This window comes from Corapipo altera, unplaced genomic scaffold (assembly GCF_003945725.1).
Source record: "Corapipo altera isolate COAL_440 unplaced genomic scaffold, ASM394572v1 22b, whole genome shotgun sequence".
NCBI lineage: Eukaryota > Metazoa > Chordata > Aves > Passeriformes > Pipridae > Corapipo > Corapipo altera.
In genome coordinates, this window is record NW_020884876.1 from 22377812 (window position 1) to 22395272 (window position 17461).

Below are 17461 nucleotides of genomic sequence, written 5' to 3' on the forward strand. Positions count from 1 at the left end.
AGGACGTGTTTTACAGGCTCTACCTAGAGCAAGCTGATGCAGGGCTCCACACATCCTTGACTGCAGGGAGAGCTGGGCTATAAGCAGCTGGAAGAGGGTCCTTGCTAGGATAGATGAGGCCTTGGCCCTAGCTGCGTAGATGAATGCTTTAGGGAGCACAGTTTGAAGCCTTTACCTCATTTTAAGTCCAGGCTTGTGGTAAACCATTTGACACACTCCAAGCAGGAATATCCTCTGAAGATAACGGCCACAAGTACCTCCCATCTCACCAAATCCCCAAGGAGTGGGTGCCTCTGCCTTTCACACTGCAGGTCCCCTCTTGGAAAGGGTGTATGGGGACTCAGACTCGCCACTAAGTTTTGTGGAAGAACCAGGCTTAAGGGGCTGCTGGTAGCTGCTTTTGCAAGTATGATAAACAAGCAAAATTACCAGTTTGATTGTTTCAGAGGGGATTAGTTCCAGAAAGAGAAATACAGATGCAATTGGGATACTACTGCTTCCAGGGCTAGGTGGCAGCCGAGAGAAATCTTGAGGGCACCTACCTGAAACAAGAAGTCATTACTGACAGTTTTGTTAGACAACCTCACCGTGTTCACAAACAAGTCTGAGACACTTTGTACAAAAACTTTGTTAAAAATATCCATTAAAATGAGAGAAAGAAGCTATTTGGCTTCCTCAACAACAGGAGTTTTAAATGAGCTGGCTGAGGACCTCGGTATTTGTAGCATGAATTTTAAATAACTCTTTAGAGACAGAGGCCTCTCCCATGCTATGCCAATGTTTACAATCAGAAGATGGCATGACTCACATGCTTTTGACTGCTATTTCTCATTCTGACATTCATTCTGGGTAAAATATTTTAAATGGGATATAATAAGAAAATAGAGGAGAAAAATCAATGGACTTATAATTATTATTTCTTACTCTTTATTAAAGAGTTTAAATGGATGCTTTCATATAGATTGCTAGATAAAGATGGGATAAATTTGGCTAGCATTAGGGATATAATGTGCTCAGACATCTGGCAAGAATTTGATTAGATCTTATGTGATATTTTTAAGTAAATAAGATTGCAACAAAATTACCATAGCACATCTAAAAAAATAAGATGGGTACCAGGTCTTCAGTACACATAAGCAGGTAACCATGAGCAAGCATATGTGCTTTTAGAGTGGTCAGCTGCTAACTTCTTCTTGGTCATTGATTAAGTGCCAGAAACCAAAGAGGTTTACAGTGACAGCAACACTGGACTTAAAAGCCATATAGAACAACGTGGTTCTCTGAACAAACTGAGAATAAGCTAAACAATGTAGGTCTTAACCTGAAGTTTATTACATGATCTGGGTGCAATTTATAATAAAAGTGAGGTGAGGAAATCTTCCTGTGCCCCAGAAAGCAGCATCTCTGTAAAGGATTTGAAGGGTAATTTGAGCTGGTGGGGTAATGAGCTTCTCCCTGACAGGGTAGTGTCTAATGCAGTTCTTGGATGTATAAACAGAGGTAGCTCAAATAGCAATGGAGCGATGATATTTGTGTTTGGCACTGGAGAGAGCATTAATGGAATCCTGTGTCCAGTTCTGTCATCTGCAATTTGAGAAGGATATTGGTAAACTGAAATGGGTTCAGAGAAGAGTTAAGAGAACAGTTAAGAAGCTGGGAAATATTTATTATGGGCAGAAAATCCACGATTTAGGAGCTAGTATGTATTTTATAAAAAAAAAGTTAAAGGGTAACTTATTTGCAATCCGTAAGAGCTTACAAGGGACGAAAGCTTTGGTGATGGCTTTCTGCAGTCTTGAAGCCAGAGAAATGGGACTAGAAATAAGGCACAGGATTAAACAGTGAGGCTTTCATTAAAATTTATGGTAGCAATTTGTAAAACTATTTTTTCATTTTTTTTCTTACAGCTACACTGTGATGAGAGTAAACATGGGGGAGTGCTGCTCAAGAGCCACAAATCTGAGAAAACTACTGAGAGTATCTTAATAAGTGAGTTAAAATTGCATGATCATCTACACTGACACAAATACAAGCATGAGGTCAGGGTCTTGCCTAAAATCAAATCTTTACACTGCTTTGAATATTGAGATAATTGTTCTAGACTGCTCACATATATATAGAAAACAGACACCTTACAGAACACTGGCTGACAAGAGAGATGTGAGAAAGTTCTAGTGTTTGAGGCTGAAATGAAAAAGGAATCCAATATTGCAAGTGAAAAGGTTTGGTTGGGCAAATAACATGTGTAAGGCATGGAGCAATGAGAGTAGCAGAGAAGCCAAGTAACTCCCTGCCAGGCAGGGAGGCCTGAGAAGAGTGGAGTTTTACACAAACACATGAGGGTGAAATGAATACTAAAAGAAAAATGGATGAGGTAGGGATTTGTGCTAGGCTCGTTTCTTATGCAGGTGTTCACATTTATGTGACAGTAAGAAAAACTGCAGATGATGTGAAAGTAAGGAAAACTGCAGATGATGTGAAAGTATAAGTAAGTGCCCTGGAGGAAATGGAAAATAAGAGACAAAGGCTGTAAAGGATAACAACATGGGTACAGAATAACAGCATGAGATTCAGAGTGAAAATATATAAACTAACTTATTGAGGCAGAGGAAATGATGGAAATAATCCGACAAAGGAAGAATAATACAGAGCAGCTATACTGAAAGACACGAAATGTGTAAAGATGGGAGTACAGAGCCAATGAAATGAGTCTGCAGTGTGACATGGTAGCTTAGAAGATGACATTAGTTCTGGATTTCAGATGTAAAAACACAAGCTTGGAGTCTAAACTCTACCTGTAGGAAGGTCTGCTGGCAGTTTCCAAGCACAGCATCAGGTGAAGATGCCCTGCTAAGGTATAGCTCTCCTGAAAGAAAAATACCATGCTGCAAGTTGAAATATCAATAATACAAGGCAATTTGGGAGTCATTGAAATTAGTTCAAGAAGGATCCAGATGTGGGTCAAAGTATGTTTGGATCAGAGTTTAGCTGAGGTATTTTGACACTTGTCAGGCTTCAGCCAAACTCCTGTTTGCATATTGAAAAGTGATGCAGATTGGATTGAGGCACATTGCTCAGGAAGTTATGGGCTGAAACTTGGAGAAAATTAATCTGAAGCTGATCTGGAAATCTGGGTATTCCTTGGTTGTCAGACTGGGGATTTCCCTAGAAACCTTCTAACAACATTTTCACCAGCTTAGATACAGCACTAGCACAACTGTAGCATAAAGAAAAATGTTTCAAAGGCAAGGAGATGGATTAGATGACCCACTAGGCATTTTCCATCTTTAACTTGTGATGACTTTATGAAAGCACTTTGTCAGCCCTTCACTAACTACTGTGTACTTAGGTCTGATCTGTCTTGTCAGACTATGGTTTGGGAAGTTAGATTTCACTATAAATTCCAATCTGAGCCTCTCTGAAATCTAAAAATAGAATAGTTGAGAATGTACGGGCTGAATTATGGATCAAATGTGTCACTGCTGAAACCAAAGACAAAATGTGTGACATTAAACTGATGTAAAAGAAAAACTACTTGACTATTTCTGTACTCACAGAGTGCATTTTTCATACACAGAGCTCTGTGAAGACGTTAGCTAATTAATCATCACAGGATGTCAGGGGATCATTACTCACACCTCCATTTTTTAAATGAAAGAGAAGGTTTAGAGAATCTTTCCACATTACAACTGGAGTCAGGAATATGAATATCTTGCCCATTGCCCCATGCTGAAGTCTCCAGTCCATACTGCCACCTAATGCCTGTCTAATACATGCGAGAAAATGCAGCAGGTGCTTTGAAAAACAAATTAACTAGACATTTTCAAACTATTCACAATGTTTAATAGTTGAAAAAATATATGATACATAGACTGATTTCAGGGAGGGAAAAGCAGCAGAATGTGTGATATGAGGTTGTGGTAATTGCATGTAGGAGCATTGTTTCCTTCTGTGAGAGGCTGCAGGCAGCCTTCCTGTGCTGGCTTGGTACAAATGTGACTCCTAGCAGCACAATGCACTGCTTGGGTTCCCCCTAGCCTTTCTGAACATTACTAATGTGTCACCCTGGTTGGGGTAAGCAGTGCTTGAGAGGAGTTTCCTCATAACTTAGGGGCTTGAGGATTGATATTCCCCACCATTGCTGAGGCAAACATTGGCATATGAGGCTCCATCCTTCTGGTAGAAGGGGAAACTAGGCCAGTCTGTGAATTGCAAGTCTTCTCAGAGACCTCAGGAGCCCAGGAACCCCAAGCCGTCATTTGTGATTACAGCAGCTGCTTTGCCCTACATACTGATGAGGCCACAAACTTGTCATGGGACCACAAGGCCAAATTGCTGCTCCCTCCATAGCGGTAACTTCTATCGCATCATCAGTCACAATTTCATCAGTTTTCAGATCTGCCACAAACAGTTACAGGAGCTATTATTCACAGATTCAGCCACAGCACGATAATATTCATAGCTACACAGGCCTCTGTGTGCTGCTCCTGGATTGTTTGCAGCTGCTGAAGCAGACAGACACATCTACACTGGCTCTGGACCAGTAGCAGACAGTTTACACAGCCATTGACTGCAAGATGCAAGTGTCCTTAAAATCAAAAGATGCGGTGTACTGGTTGTGCTGAATTAACATTCCTGATGTACCTACAATCGGGACTAGCTAAGGAAACATGCTTGTAACTACAGTATGCAATTAGCCATTGCCCAGAGGCAGCATAAAGCCATTGTATCTCTTTTCTAAAAAAACTGTCTAACAGAAAATTCCATTAACAGTAATATTTGCGTGGTCTTGCTACTCATTGAGAAATTTTCCTGTAACTATTAGGGTTTTTTTAAGTACTAGTTTAATAAATCCTGGTATTTTATTGTCCTGACAGTGCTAACAGCATTGCTACTGGAAGAAAATAACAAGGGAAAATGAACTGATTTTTTCATCTTGTTACCATTGTTATGGAGGTGAAAGTCTCTTTTGCTGTAGTTGAATAACCTTTAAATGAGGGGGGGAGGGGGGGAAAAAACAGGCCTATACAAGCACTCTGTGTTTTCATATGCAATATGCTGAATGTAGGGGATTGCTGACAAGTAAAGGAAGCTTTCATAGTGAAAGCCAAGCTTTTACCATTGGAGAATATTTCTAATTGTCTTTCTGACCATCATTCAGAAATCCCTTATTAATGTAATGAGTGACTTGCCCAAAACTAAAAATCTATGTATAGAAACACATTTCTATGACTTTGAGGATTTGGAGATTACACAGTTCGGTTTTGCCCTAATTCGAGCGGAAAAAACAACTTGAGTCCCTCATTTCAGCGCTTGAAGGCATCTTTACTCTTGACTAATATTGTCTGCATAGCAAACATTGCTAGAGCCTTCAGTCCTAGAAGTATACAAAATTTTTGCCTGCCAGAGATCTGTATGCCAGGCAGACTAGCTTACCTGGCATCTTTTCCCCGGGGAGGAGAGCTGCCAAGTGACTGGGAAGTGGGACAGGCAAGAAACCTGCTGAAGAGATCTTGTTTGTTTTCTTTCTTTCTTTCTAAATTTCACTGGCACAGACAGATTTGCAAAGCATTTCAGGTTCAGTTAATTCAGCAACTTGTAGTGAAAAAAGAATTTTCTCTGTTCTGCCTTCCTGCAGTGGTTTTAATCTCACCAGAAGATGGCTAAAATTACTGAATATTAACTCTCATTAGAAAATGTCAAAGAGAAAAATTCTTAGCCTAATTTTTAAAAGGTAATGACTGCAAACTCTCCCTCTGGAGTGCACATTCTTAAAGAAATTAGGTTATTTTCCTGTTTCAGTATCTTCCAAAATAGGCCAAATTCAGCTTGGGAGGAAGTAATTGTATTTATTGCAGGAGAATTCAGGTTTCTGGGAGGTCAGTGTTTTTTTCCCAGGAAAGCTTGTATTATTATTATTATTATTGTTGTTGTTGTTGTTGTTGTTGTTGCTGTTGTAGGTCAGTGGGGTTTTTTTCCAGGAAATCTTGTATCATTATTGTTGCTGTTGTCATCGTTGTTATTTTCCTTAATTCTGTATGGCAGTCCCGCTATGCTATGTAATGTAAAAGTACTTAAGAAAAAATATCCCCTGCCTCAAAGAAGGTATATCCTAAGCAGACAAGAGCAAAGCAAGGAAAGGAAGGGAAAGGAGATGAGGGAAATTGAAGTTGTTGCATAGAATCATGGGTATAGGCCTTATCATTTCTTATCGGTCATCTAACTTTCCTCCACTGCCACTCGAGTTTAAAAAGCAAATGTTTTTGATGGCACCCACCCACATCTCAGAGCGGCACAGTGAAGGAGACGGTGTGTCAGCACTCTGTGTCAGGTTTCCAAGTGCATTCCCAAGCAGCCAATTAAAGCAGACAAGATAGGTACCAAAGGAAAAAATAAATATTCGTCAGCTGCCACCTCATTATGGAATCCAAGTGCTTGTCTCCTGTCAGGATCACTGAAAGGTTTTTGCAAATGCATAAAGAGCATAAACTGTGTCTGTGAGATTGCAGCTATCATTGCTCCTAGGGAAGCACTGTGCACCTTGCTAGCTTGCTCTCTAGGTGTAATAATTAAAGTTACAAGTAAGGATTGTGCAAAATTCAGATACTAAATCTAGAACCTGGACTCTTACAATAATAAAGGTGCTGCTGCTCTCCACATTTCTTGGCAGATACCCCCCTTTACCAACTGTTTCCATTCAGCTTTTACTAGATATGGGATGGGCTGAATTCAGAAAAAAGCAAAATCCTGGTTTTGCCTAAGAGCACAGACACAATTTCTTGCCTGCACAATCAAGTAGATTTAGTAGTCACCCAGATGCTGAGACTTAGGTATGTTAAAAACCACATAATTCTCCCTCAGAAGAATAATATCCTATGCCTAGCCATCAGACTTCAACTTAAATTATCTATTAGGGATCGTCCATAATTAGCATAAGGATACATGCTAGGCTTTATCACCAAAGTTATGTGGATAATGTATTTGTATAATAGAAGTACTACGCTTTTTTGTTGTTGTTGCTGTTGCTAAAACCAGTACATAACAGAGTTATTTGTACTGAAATAGCGACTGTGGTGGGTAGACCTCCCCTCTCCCCACTGAGCAGATGATGGGACAGAGGACATCTTGGACTGTGATTTCTACCTTTAGTTGCTATTCTTTTGTTCTAAGAGGCAGGTTAGAAAGGATACGTATTTCCAAGTCTGATAAAAGAAGCTGATATCAAAGGGTTGATCTTTTTCTTCTTAGTGGTGTTGCTGTAACTAAATAAATTACCTGGGAATGCAAAGATAACAGATACAGAAAATGGATTAGAAATGTTACCAGAATATCTTAAAGAAATTAAAATTTTAAAAAAGCATTTCAGCAACACACTGATTGTCCCTTACAAAGTCACACAGAACAGTTAGTGCACAGTGCAAAGCACAGGAGGAGGGAGGGCTTACCACAATGACCAGCTTCCATTGAGTAATAAAACCTAATGACTGAAGGTGTTTGCCTCAACTTCACCTTTGACAAGCTTTGATAATGTCAGTAAAATCTCTTACTAAACTTCAAGTTTCTCAGGTTATTTTAGGGGACAACAGAAGGGAAAATCTTGCCATTGTAAGTTGGTTTAAATACAATCCCAGTTGCTAGTGATCATCACTGTGTGACAGCTGCTTGGTGATATGAATGTCCAGATCCCAGAGATGACCATAACTGGCTTTGCTTGCATTTGCAAGGAAGGGTGGTAGCTGATTTCCACTTCTGGAGGCCAATATGATCATGCACATGGCTTTTGATATTTCTTATCTGGAGGCTCTCAAAGATGCCTTAGTACCTCGCTGAAGGGGAATTGCTGGTGCAATAGAAAAGCATGTTTTCCCACGCACTCTTTTAACTCTGACTCCTTATAACCATAACCTTTACAGACTGAGTATCCCAAAATAATGAAGTAGGAATAGAAGACTATCTCAACTCTGTCAGTTCCCAGGTGTTTTCATGTTGCTTTTAAAAGCCTGGCACCTTCAGCAGCAAACCCCTGTTCCATAAAATCTGAGGTGCTGTTTTTCAGTCAGAACTGAGAGAGTTGTTGGTATCCAAGCTGCACAGGAGAACACCTTATTACTCTGCTTGTCAACTGCAATGTTGGGATCATTGCCTGCACGCTTCAGTGCACATCTCACAAATTATAGCTGTACCTGTATGCAGGTTCAATTAGGTACGTTCGTGTACAGGGGAGCTGAGCCATTTCAGTGCTGGCTCTGGCAGTATCTATTCCCAGCACTCTGACGTGGAAAGAAAGAGTAAAAGGACTCACAAGAGAAAGCAGAACAGCCAGAAAGGATACCTACAGTAAAAGTGGTCAGTGCTTCCTACTATATTATCTACAGCACAGGCTGAAAGATCCAGGCTAGTACCAGGGGCCTGAGATGTGCACAGGCAAATGGGAAAGCAGAACAGGAGTGCCAGTGGCATCGTGAGGAACTCAGGTCAGACCTGTAAGGGCAGAGAGAAGATGGTAACAAAAGCAACAAGCTTGAAGTTGGTCTTTAATCATCTGTTTGTTGGGATTTTTTTTTCCTTTTTTCCACCCCCTAAATCAAATGGAACAATAAATTAATATTTCTCTAGTTTTCTGGTAACTGAAGCCTTTAATTTTACTCTTGAGCTGAAAAAAGAAATTAAAAAAAAACCTTTTCAGAATGAAAATTTGAACCTTTAGGTTTCAAAGGCATTGAGATGAAATTTTGGCTTATCCTAAAATATGTTATCATGGGCAGAGAGGAGCACAGGATCCAACCTAATTCAGCTGAATGCATGTGAGCACACCTGAGACTGAATTCTTTATTATACTTAACTGCATTTGCTAACAAAATTTAATCGGGACTTGTTTTTTTCTTTTTTGTTTAATTATTAGAGTTTATGGTACAATTGTGCTCATACTGTGGCCTGGATAGTTACCACATGTCTATGCCTGCTATAATGTTATTTCTAATAAATTCACACTCTTTTTCATTTTTTATTTCTTACTATTTAAATGAAAATTGTTTCTGATCTGAAATACTTCTGGATGATGAAGAAAAGGTGTTATAAAAATTATATATTGCATGTTTGAAGATTTGATTTCTGTAGGTACACATGGGTTTGGACAAATTAAACAAATCTTGCCGGAAGATCCCTGAAATATTTTTATCTAGGCTGTGAGAGATGCTTATAATTTATAGAGCAGGATTTGCCCTTAAAATGTTTTCCGCAGTTAAGGTCCTTATGCCACTTGTATTTACGAATTATTTGAATAAAGGAGATATCAACCAGTTCCTTAACATCTGACTAAGGTATTTGTCAGTATTTGTCAGCCAGGCTCTGAAAATGTGAACATAGTGAAGAAATAGGTGTTGGAGTAAGAAGGTGATTGTTACAGCCAGCAGGAGAACAGGGGCTACAGATGTGCTATAAAAGTCCGAAACCTGCATTTTCATCATCACAGTCCTCTGTACTTTGACTCAGTCTTCCCTGCAGCTTGAGCTACAGCACAGCTTTTTGTAGAGGGTTTGTCCTGTTAGAAAAGGAGGGTGGTGACTTTCCAGACTGGGACTGCAGATGAACGCTTTTGGAAAGGCAGGGAGAAAACTGTCCTTAGTTTCAGCTGTCAAAAATGAAAAGCCTGACTATGCCAGTCATGATATATGTAGGTATATACAGCGCTGAATTATCTCTGATCCTACTTCATTTCAGTGTTACAGACAGGTTACAATACACAAAATGCTATTTTGTTGTGCATTACATTGCATTTTACAAAATACCTGGGAGATATTTTACATTGAAGGCTAATGTTGTTTACCTTTAATAAGGTGTATGGTAAAGTAAGTTGCATAGTTGTTTAAAACACAGGCATAGAAAAGCAATTTACTTTTTCATTAAGTATTTCTATACACAAAACCAGTGGTGACAAAGTTGAATGAATATAACTTTTTAACACTCTCCCAAGAATAATTCCCCTTTTACTTCAGTTTCCTTTCTTGCCTCTCTTCATAGATCTCAGTAGTTTTTGTCCCTGCTATTTGTCTTCTAGTTCAGAGCATGGCTTCCCTGCAGAGAAAACACAGATGAAAAGAGTTTTGCCATTGATTTCAAAAGGGACTTGATTTGACTCAAGATCGACTTCCTGGCCATCACAACAGAAGAGTAAGGTCTGAAACACAAAGTCTGGGAGCTTTTATGGAAATCCAGGGCTTTATTCTAAGTGCATTCAGGTGTAGCGTTTCACAGGAAATTTCCAAAGGCTAAGCCAGATGATAAAAATCAAAAGTACAGTCTCACAGCCAGTCTAACCACTTTGCCTGTGACTGAAAATGATGAGGATCTCCTTTGAGCAGTGCTGATCCTTTGAGCAGTGCACCAGGCCTTTGAGGTTAAAGGTAGCCCATGTGAAAGCCAGTCATTAATATCACTGGAGTTACAGCAAGGATGTATTTATTCCAATGTGCTTAGAAAAATCTGTGGTGTAGAAGTACAAAATGCCAAGCGCAATTGAAAGGGTTTGGGGCATGTGTGTGCAGATGGGTAGAAAGATGTGATTTCTTTCTGCTCTGCTTGGTATTTGCTTTTTATTCTATTAAATTTTTGGAGTAGTAATTTATTCTATGCAGTATGTAGTGCTGTTTGTCATCTTTTTTCCCTCAACTATCCCAAAATCAAGGTTTACTGGTTTTGGGTGAATTGAAAGGTGACAAGTTTCAGGTCAATAGATCAGGAAATTAAATGAAAGTGGAAAGCCTGTAGAAGTAAACCACCAGGAAAAACTCCTAAATGAGTGCTATTATCAGAGGATTTAAGAACAAATATGGAAAAAATATGCCTGTGTTTCCCATTTATCTGAGCAAAACAGAGACTGTGACCTACATAAGCTGTGAACAGGCCAAGATATGTTTGTCTAGACACCAACCACGGTACAGACACATACAGCACTTTCTTCAGGGCTCCCGAGGGAACATTTTAGGTGGTCCACAGCAAGTCAGTGTGGAAGCTTTTGTTTATAGATGCCAGAATGCTAATAATATGGGAGGATTTTCCAGTATTGTTCTGCAATTGGATTGAAATCTCTCCCATCACTATGCATAGACCATAGTAATTGTGTGTGTCCATGAATATTAACTTTGTTGGAGCACAATTTCCCAACCTAGGAGTCTCCCCTCAAAAATGCTTAGCTATTCTAAGGTAAAATCAAGGTGATCCCATAACCCTTCTTGTATGCAAGAGAAGAAACTATCCCCAAAATGCAGATCACGTCTGTCAGTGAAGGCATCTCAGAAAGAATAAGTCAGTAGCACATGTTTTAGTATTCATTTTGGTCTCTAGGGAGTCTTTGCAAAAGCATTTAATGAAAACATGATTTGGGATGTTTGCATTGGATGTGAAGGTGAAATAGAGTCCTTCCCTACATTGCTGTCAGCAGAGGAAAAAGCTGTGGTGGAGTTCATAGCAGACTTGAATCAGCTGAGGTCAACTGCCCTATCTCTGCTGACTTCCACCCAGATAAAGTGGTTGACCCTCAGTAAAAATCTGCCCCAGTAATTCTGCTCTTTCCCCAAATCTGTGTCTTATTAGCAAATGAGTTTCATGAAATACCTTAATGCATATTGTGCCTATCTTCCTACCTAACCATTCTCCAGAGTAGGACATCCTTCAGTAGAACACATTTCACTAGGTTAATTCCCCTAAGGTTTATAAATAATAAGTAGCATAAGCAGAGCATCTTATTTGCTGTATCTGCTTCATATAACTCCATATGAGTTGTATTTCCCTGCACAGAAGGAAATAGCTTGGAAGTATCTAACAATACTCAGGACAGTACAAAAGATGGTACTGAGTAATGAACTCAGCATAGCTCAGGCATCCAGGGAAGCTGCGACAAAAGCCTTCCACAGACCACAGCTTACAGACCCAACCTCCAAATTACCTCTTGGTGCAACAGTCTTGATTTTCCCTGCCAAACAGAGGAGAAAGCAACACTAAAAGCTAGGTCAGCAGCTAGACCCACTTATCAGGGTTTCCCAGTCCCAAGACTGGAATCCCTCTATATTCAGTGCAGGAGAGAGATAGAGAGGGCATTGGGGAAGAAAGCCTGCTAATAGGCCGGAAATTCCTGTATAGACCACAGGAATTAATTAAACTCCCACTGGAGCAGAGAGAAACCAACAGTGAGATTTCCTGCGCCCTGCACCTAAAATTTACCTGGGAGAACAACACCAGAGCTCAGGTGCCTGACCCTAGGGTTTTTTCAGCATCCATCCAACATCCAATGGTGACACCTTTGCAACCAATGGGGCCTTAAAACCTGCATGGGAGAGCCCCATCCCTGAGACAGCAGACTGGAGAAGCACAGCTTACCAGGGCACAGCTTACCCTCAAGGGCACACACTAGTGGGAGGGTGCCCGTGGATGGTTTACTTGGATTTTAGCACTGTCCGGCCCCTTTGCCAAAGCCTGGTTTTGGGTCTGGTCCTTACCCAGCAGTGTCCAAAACGCAGGCTCCAGCAGAGGGCACAGCCACCCAGCAGAAGCAGGGAGTTGGGGCAGCCGCAGAGACAGCATCAGTCGGAGGATGTTCCTGGGAGACAAGATGCCCCAGCACTCAGCAGGGCTGGTTCCTGCCGACCCCAGCTGCATCCTAAAAGAAGCTAGGGTCCTTTAAAAACAACCTAGTCCCTGTCACTTACAAGAGAGGTGCAGCGTCCACTTTTGGCACTGGAGTACATGAGTGCCTAGTCTGGGCAGGTGAAAGGAAGCTAGCACAGCCAGAATGTTCCTTTTTTTGCAATATTATGTTTGATGATCTTATATTGGATATATGCATCAGGCAGCCTTCCTAAGCTAGCAGCTGAGGGTTACCATTTCTTCCTACTGATATGGTACTGGATTTAGAGGTAACTGATGCAAGGTCAGAATTTATGACTGAGATGAGAATTTGGCCCTCATTCTCTATTTGCAAAAAACCTTCCACTATTTTGGGGATTACCTGGTGAGCAGTGTGCTTGCTTTGCAAGAAACAGGAAACCCATTGGCTATCACCCATAAGCTGATAATTTTTGTCTCACTTTTGTGTCTAGTTCAGCAATGAGCCATGGGGCAGAGGTGGAGATGGGGGCATGGAGATCTTTCTTCTGGGCTGGGACAGCTCAAGTCCCTTTCCCCTCACTTAGCCTGTGCATCATTTCAAAGGGGCCAAGTAGAGGAAGGGCATTCCTCCTTTTGAGCCAACATGTGCAGAGAAGCTGATATAGATCCTTCAGGGAGTTACAAATCAGATATGCCTTCCTTATGCGAGGGAGAGCTCAGGGACCCCTTCTTCCTGTGAAGCCTCCCAATGTTCATTTTAGCTCTGTGTTCTCCCCAGTCAGGGCTCTCCCTTTGTGGCATGACTAAAAGCACACTTGAGTTTTCTGTTTGTCTCAGTAGATCATCATGGCAAGTGTAATTCTCATATTATACAACATGAAAGTAATTAACACCTAGTTACAGCACTATGGCATCTAGGTCTTTCTTCACACACAAATCACAGACAAGCATTTATACTGTGAACAGTATGGATATGGCACATTTTAATTTTGTGGACTATGTATATAACAGACAAGCAACATCACAATTATGCTTTGTACATAAAATAACACTTTTCTTCTAAGGCTCTCCTAACTTTTAACACTCAGTAATGAATTCAGCCTTGCTGTATCTGCTGTGATGGGAGAGTTGTTAGTTTTGCTCTTCGGAGAGAAAATGAAGCAGAGAAGTGACTAGTCAGAAGCATGTTGGAAACTCTGTCATTAACCCATTTAAGCTCAATGAATAAAAACCTTTAAGTTCACAGTTTTGGGGTATAACCATAAATTGTATTTGTACATGCCTGCTTCTGGGGCCTGACTGAAGTCCAACAAATATTCTGTTGATTTCTGTAATTAAGAATCAGCACTTGAACTTCTGGAGCCTGTGCCATGAACTTCTGGTGACACCCATTATACGCATGGGAAGTAAGTGATGAAATTTCCTGTCTTCTAAGTGCTGGTTTGAACAGATGAGGTGCTCAGATAAGAAATGCACCGATTCACTGTCCTTCCTAAGGAAGCTCATGAACAGCTTCTTCTGGTCAGTTCCTCATGGGGATCAGTGGTCATACCTGACCTATGTGTATTCAAACCTTCATATCATATGAGCATGCTGGAAAAACTGATCGTTCTTTTTTGGATTATCCTGGAAAAGGGAGAGGGAAATGACTGGGAAAAGAAGTATGAGATCAAAGACAGTGGTATATTTCCGTATCTTCCTGTGGGAAGGCAATTCTTATCCCTGGAAAGAACTTTCCCAATATCTGTACATTTAAAAAGGCTGAAAAAAAATTATAGTTCTGAAAAAAAATTATAGTTCTAGATTTTATCACCTTTTTTTTTTGATAGTCAGTAATACTTACACAGATATATTCCCATCCTACCTTATGTCTATATGACAACTTACGTATGGCCCTAATATCAGAAATATGAAACCTCTCATTTCCAAAACAGGAGCCAAACCTCACTTCAAGCAGAGCCCTCTTCCACATCGAGCACGAGTCATCCAACCTGAGGAAACCTGAACTTGTCCCTTTCTGGTCAGAATAGCTGGCCGTACAATAACCTATGTCATGCACTCCGCTTCTATTAGTGAGAAGTTGTTTCTGCTGTAAGCTTACACTGCCGTGGGTTTACCCTTGGACAGCACCTGGCTGTAACAATGTGCATTTCCCGGGTTACAGATTGGTAGATAGATGACTACTGAAGCAGTAAAGCAAGAAAAAAACAAGCAGGTAGCTGAAACCAAGAAACAACCTGTCTGCTCAAGAATATATAAAACCCAAAGAGAACTAACACTTCACACTTTAGCACCGTCGCCATACTGAGCAGGTGGTCTTTCTTCCCCTGGGCCAAATGCACCATTTAAAGAGTCGGCCACTACAACCTGCTGGCTTGCTTGGCCCCTTTGAGAAAGTGGAAGGGAGCATCCCAGCTCCAGCTCCAACACCAGCCACGCTACTCACCCTCTCCATGAGCCAGACCTGACCCTTCAGGGAGCCAACACAATTCACTACACAAGCTATTTACCTTTTTTTTTTTTTTTGGATGACTTACACATCCACTGTAGTGAGCTGAATCAGCTGATGGAGGGACCCGGGGAGTGCCAGTGGTGCAGAGGCAGGGCGAGTGCACGACCAACTGGAAAGCAGGGAGCAACTAGGCCCTTCCACCCAGGAAGTCTCTCCCTGCTAGTGTGGCAATCAGTTGGAGTGCAGAGAGCAGGAAGACCAGTTATTTTGGAACACTCCCCAAATAGCATTCATCCTCCAAAGGACTGGCATTCCTGTGGCTCTTCTGTTGGAATGCAAATAGCTTGTGGCACACAGGCATGGTTATGTACCCAACTGCAGGTTGTCTGCTTCCACCAGTTGATGGGCTAGGGTATCCCCCATTCCTAGGGCTGGTAGAGGGGACATGGGATTTAGGGGAACAGCTGCTGGAGGCTAGGAAGAGTATTGGAGGACATCTGAAATAGCAGTACCACACACTCATCTCTGAAAATGAGTTGAGACTGAACTGACTAATGTTAAAATCCTTATCAGTGACACAACACAGCTCCAACTACACTGATAAAACTGTCTGGGAAATGGGGTACTCCAAGGCTTGAGTAGCAGTGGTAGAGCCTGCTCACAGACGTCCCCATACCTCTGAAATAGTGACAGCAGATTTTATATACAGCTGGGTAGAAAAGTTTCCTGTTGACCCCACTGAATTCCTACAAAAATCCATGTAGTTTTACTATCATCTTAATTAGTTCCTCTTTCTTCATGTATTCAACCTAATTGTATCATAGACCACTTTTTATGCCAACTAAAAGCACTTATAAAGCCAAATAATACCTGTGCAGATGTTCAAAGATGTATTTAAAAATTAAAGGCAGCCCTTTAAAAACAGATCCTCTGTGCAACTGTGAAACTAATTTTCTATAAAACATTTCTTTCTTGTACTCTAAAGTGCATGCATCTCTAAATTGCAAAGTAAAGTTCTTTTATATACTATTTTTGCACAGATTCCAGATGGCACAGAGCAAGTGATTTTGCCATGCAGAGCTAAAGATTTTAGAGGAGGTGACTATAAAGGTTTACTCAGCTTTTGTTTCTCCTTCCTCACTGACTGCAGGATTTAGTCTCACTGATAAAGTGAATGAACAAGAGAAAAGCTCAGCAATCATTTCCCATTTTCAGTCTTGAAGAATCAGCCTAGGCATCATTTGAGGGTTTTTTTTTTTGATAAATCCCTAAAAGAGAATACAGTCATTATTTGTATGGTTAAATGCCCCATTGTTACATGGAAGAGTGAGACCTTCTTTTTCCCCTTTCTAATCAGTGAGCCTCTGTGCATATCTGTATGATCTCGTCAGCAGTAGGAAGATTATGAAGCATAACTGATGACTGAGTCCTGTCCTTCATTTTTCTGCATGGCATTTGTGTAGCACATTTGATTTTCGTAGAAAGTAATAGTAACTTTAACTGAATAGTTAAGCAATAATTAACAGAAATTAATCCTGTTATTGCCTTCCTGCTGTGAAGGAAGTGCCCAAGTGATGGTTTACATCTTCAAATAGGCAGCAAGTGGGCTGAGCACTCTTTCAAAATCCTATCACTGACTCCATTACCTCAGACAGCAAGTGTGCCACCACATCTAGTCCCTGCTGAGGTCAGCAGGACTTTCCACTGCAAGATACAGCACAAAATCCTGCGACAGAATCACTGTCTGTATGTAGTGCAAGCTGAAAAAGTTGGGATAGAGCCCATAAGCCATTTGGCAATACCACTGTTGCATTACTAGGGTTTTTTTTAAGAAGGGAGTGAACTGATTCGTTCAGGAGAGATAGCAGTATCAGTTGTGTTGGCTCTGGAAGCAGCTAAACCTGCACAGAGCAGAAGCAGGTGAAGAGTCCAGGCCTGCTTGATGACACTTTCCTAATCACAGCTGGCAGGCAATCTCACTGCTAGAGGGTGAAATCGAGAAGAGAAAAACCCAACCACATGATTTTCAGGGTGCCCAGTACTTGGTTCTACAGCCACTTTACCAAAGCACCTGTCAGCTTTTTGCCCACTTTCCAAGATCATGGAATATGCAGAAACAGGCTTTCAAGAAATCCAAAGTCTAAAAAAGCATGTAAAGTTAAGGTTGAAGTACACACACTTGTTGCTATGTTTATATCTTTCCACTCATCACCCAAAGTATACACATACCCACGCATAATAGACACCTGTAATAACAGCACTAAACACATGAAGCTTTCTGCTTCTGTAGCTCTTTTGTACTGTAACATAAAATTAAAATAGTCTTTAGAACGTGATTGCACAAACCCCATTATTTCAGCCACCTTTTCAATTTTTAACTTAATTCAATTAAAATACATAGGAACG

The 17461-nt window shown here is 40.8% G+C and overlaps 2 long non-coding RNA genes across 2 annotated transcripts; both read right to left on the reverse strand.

Moving 5' to 3' along the window:
• Positions 1–1569: 1569 nt before the first annotated feature.
• On the reverse strand, positions 1570–5456 carry LOC113943701. The gene is made up of 3 exons (XR_003526420.1): positions 5437–5456; positions 2796–2866; positions 1570–1584 (listed from the first exon to the last, which is right to left on the reverse strand). It is a non-coding gene; the product is annotated as an uncharacterized LOC113943701 (long non-coding RNA).
• Positions 5457–6026: 570 nt separating this feature from the next.
• LOC113943652 lies at positions 6027–7169 on the reverse strand. The gene is made up of 3 exons (XR_003526402.1): positions 7144–7169; positions 6632–6723; positions 6027–6055 (listed from the first exon to the last, which is right to left on the reverse strand). It is a non-coding gene; the product is annotated as an uncharacterized LOC113943652 (long non-coding RNA).
• Positions 7170–17461: the final 10292 nt, after the last annotated feature.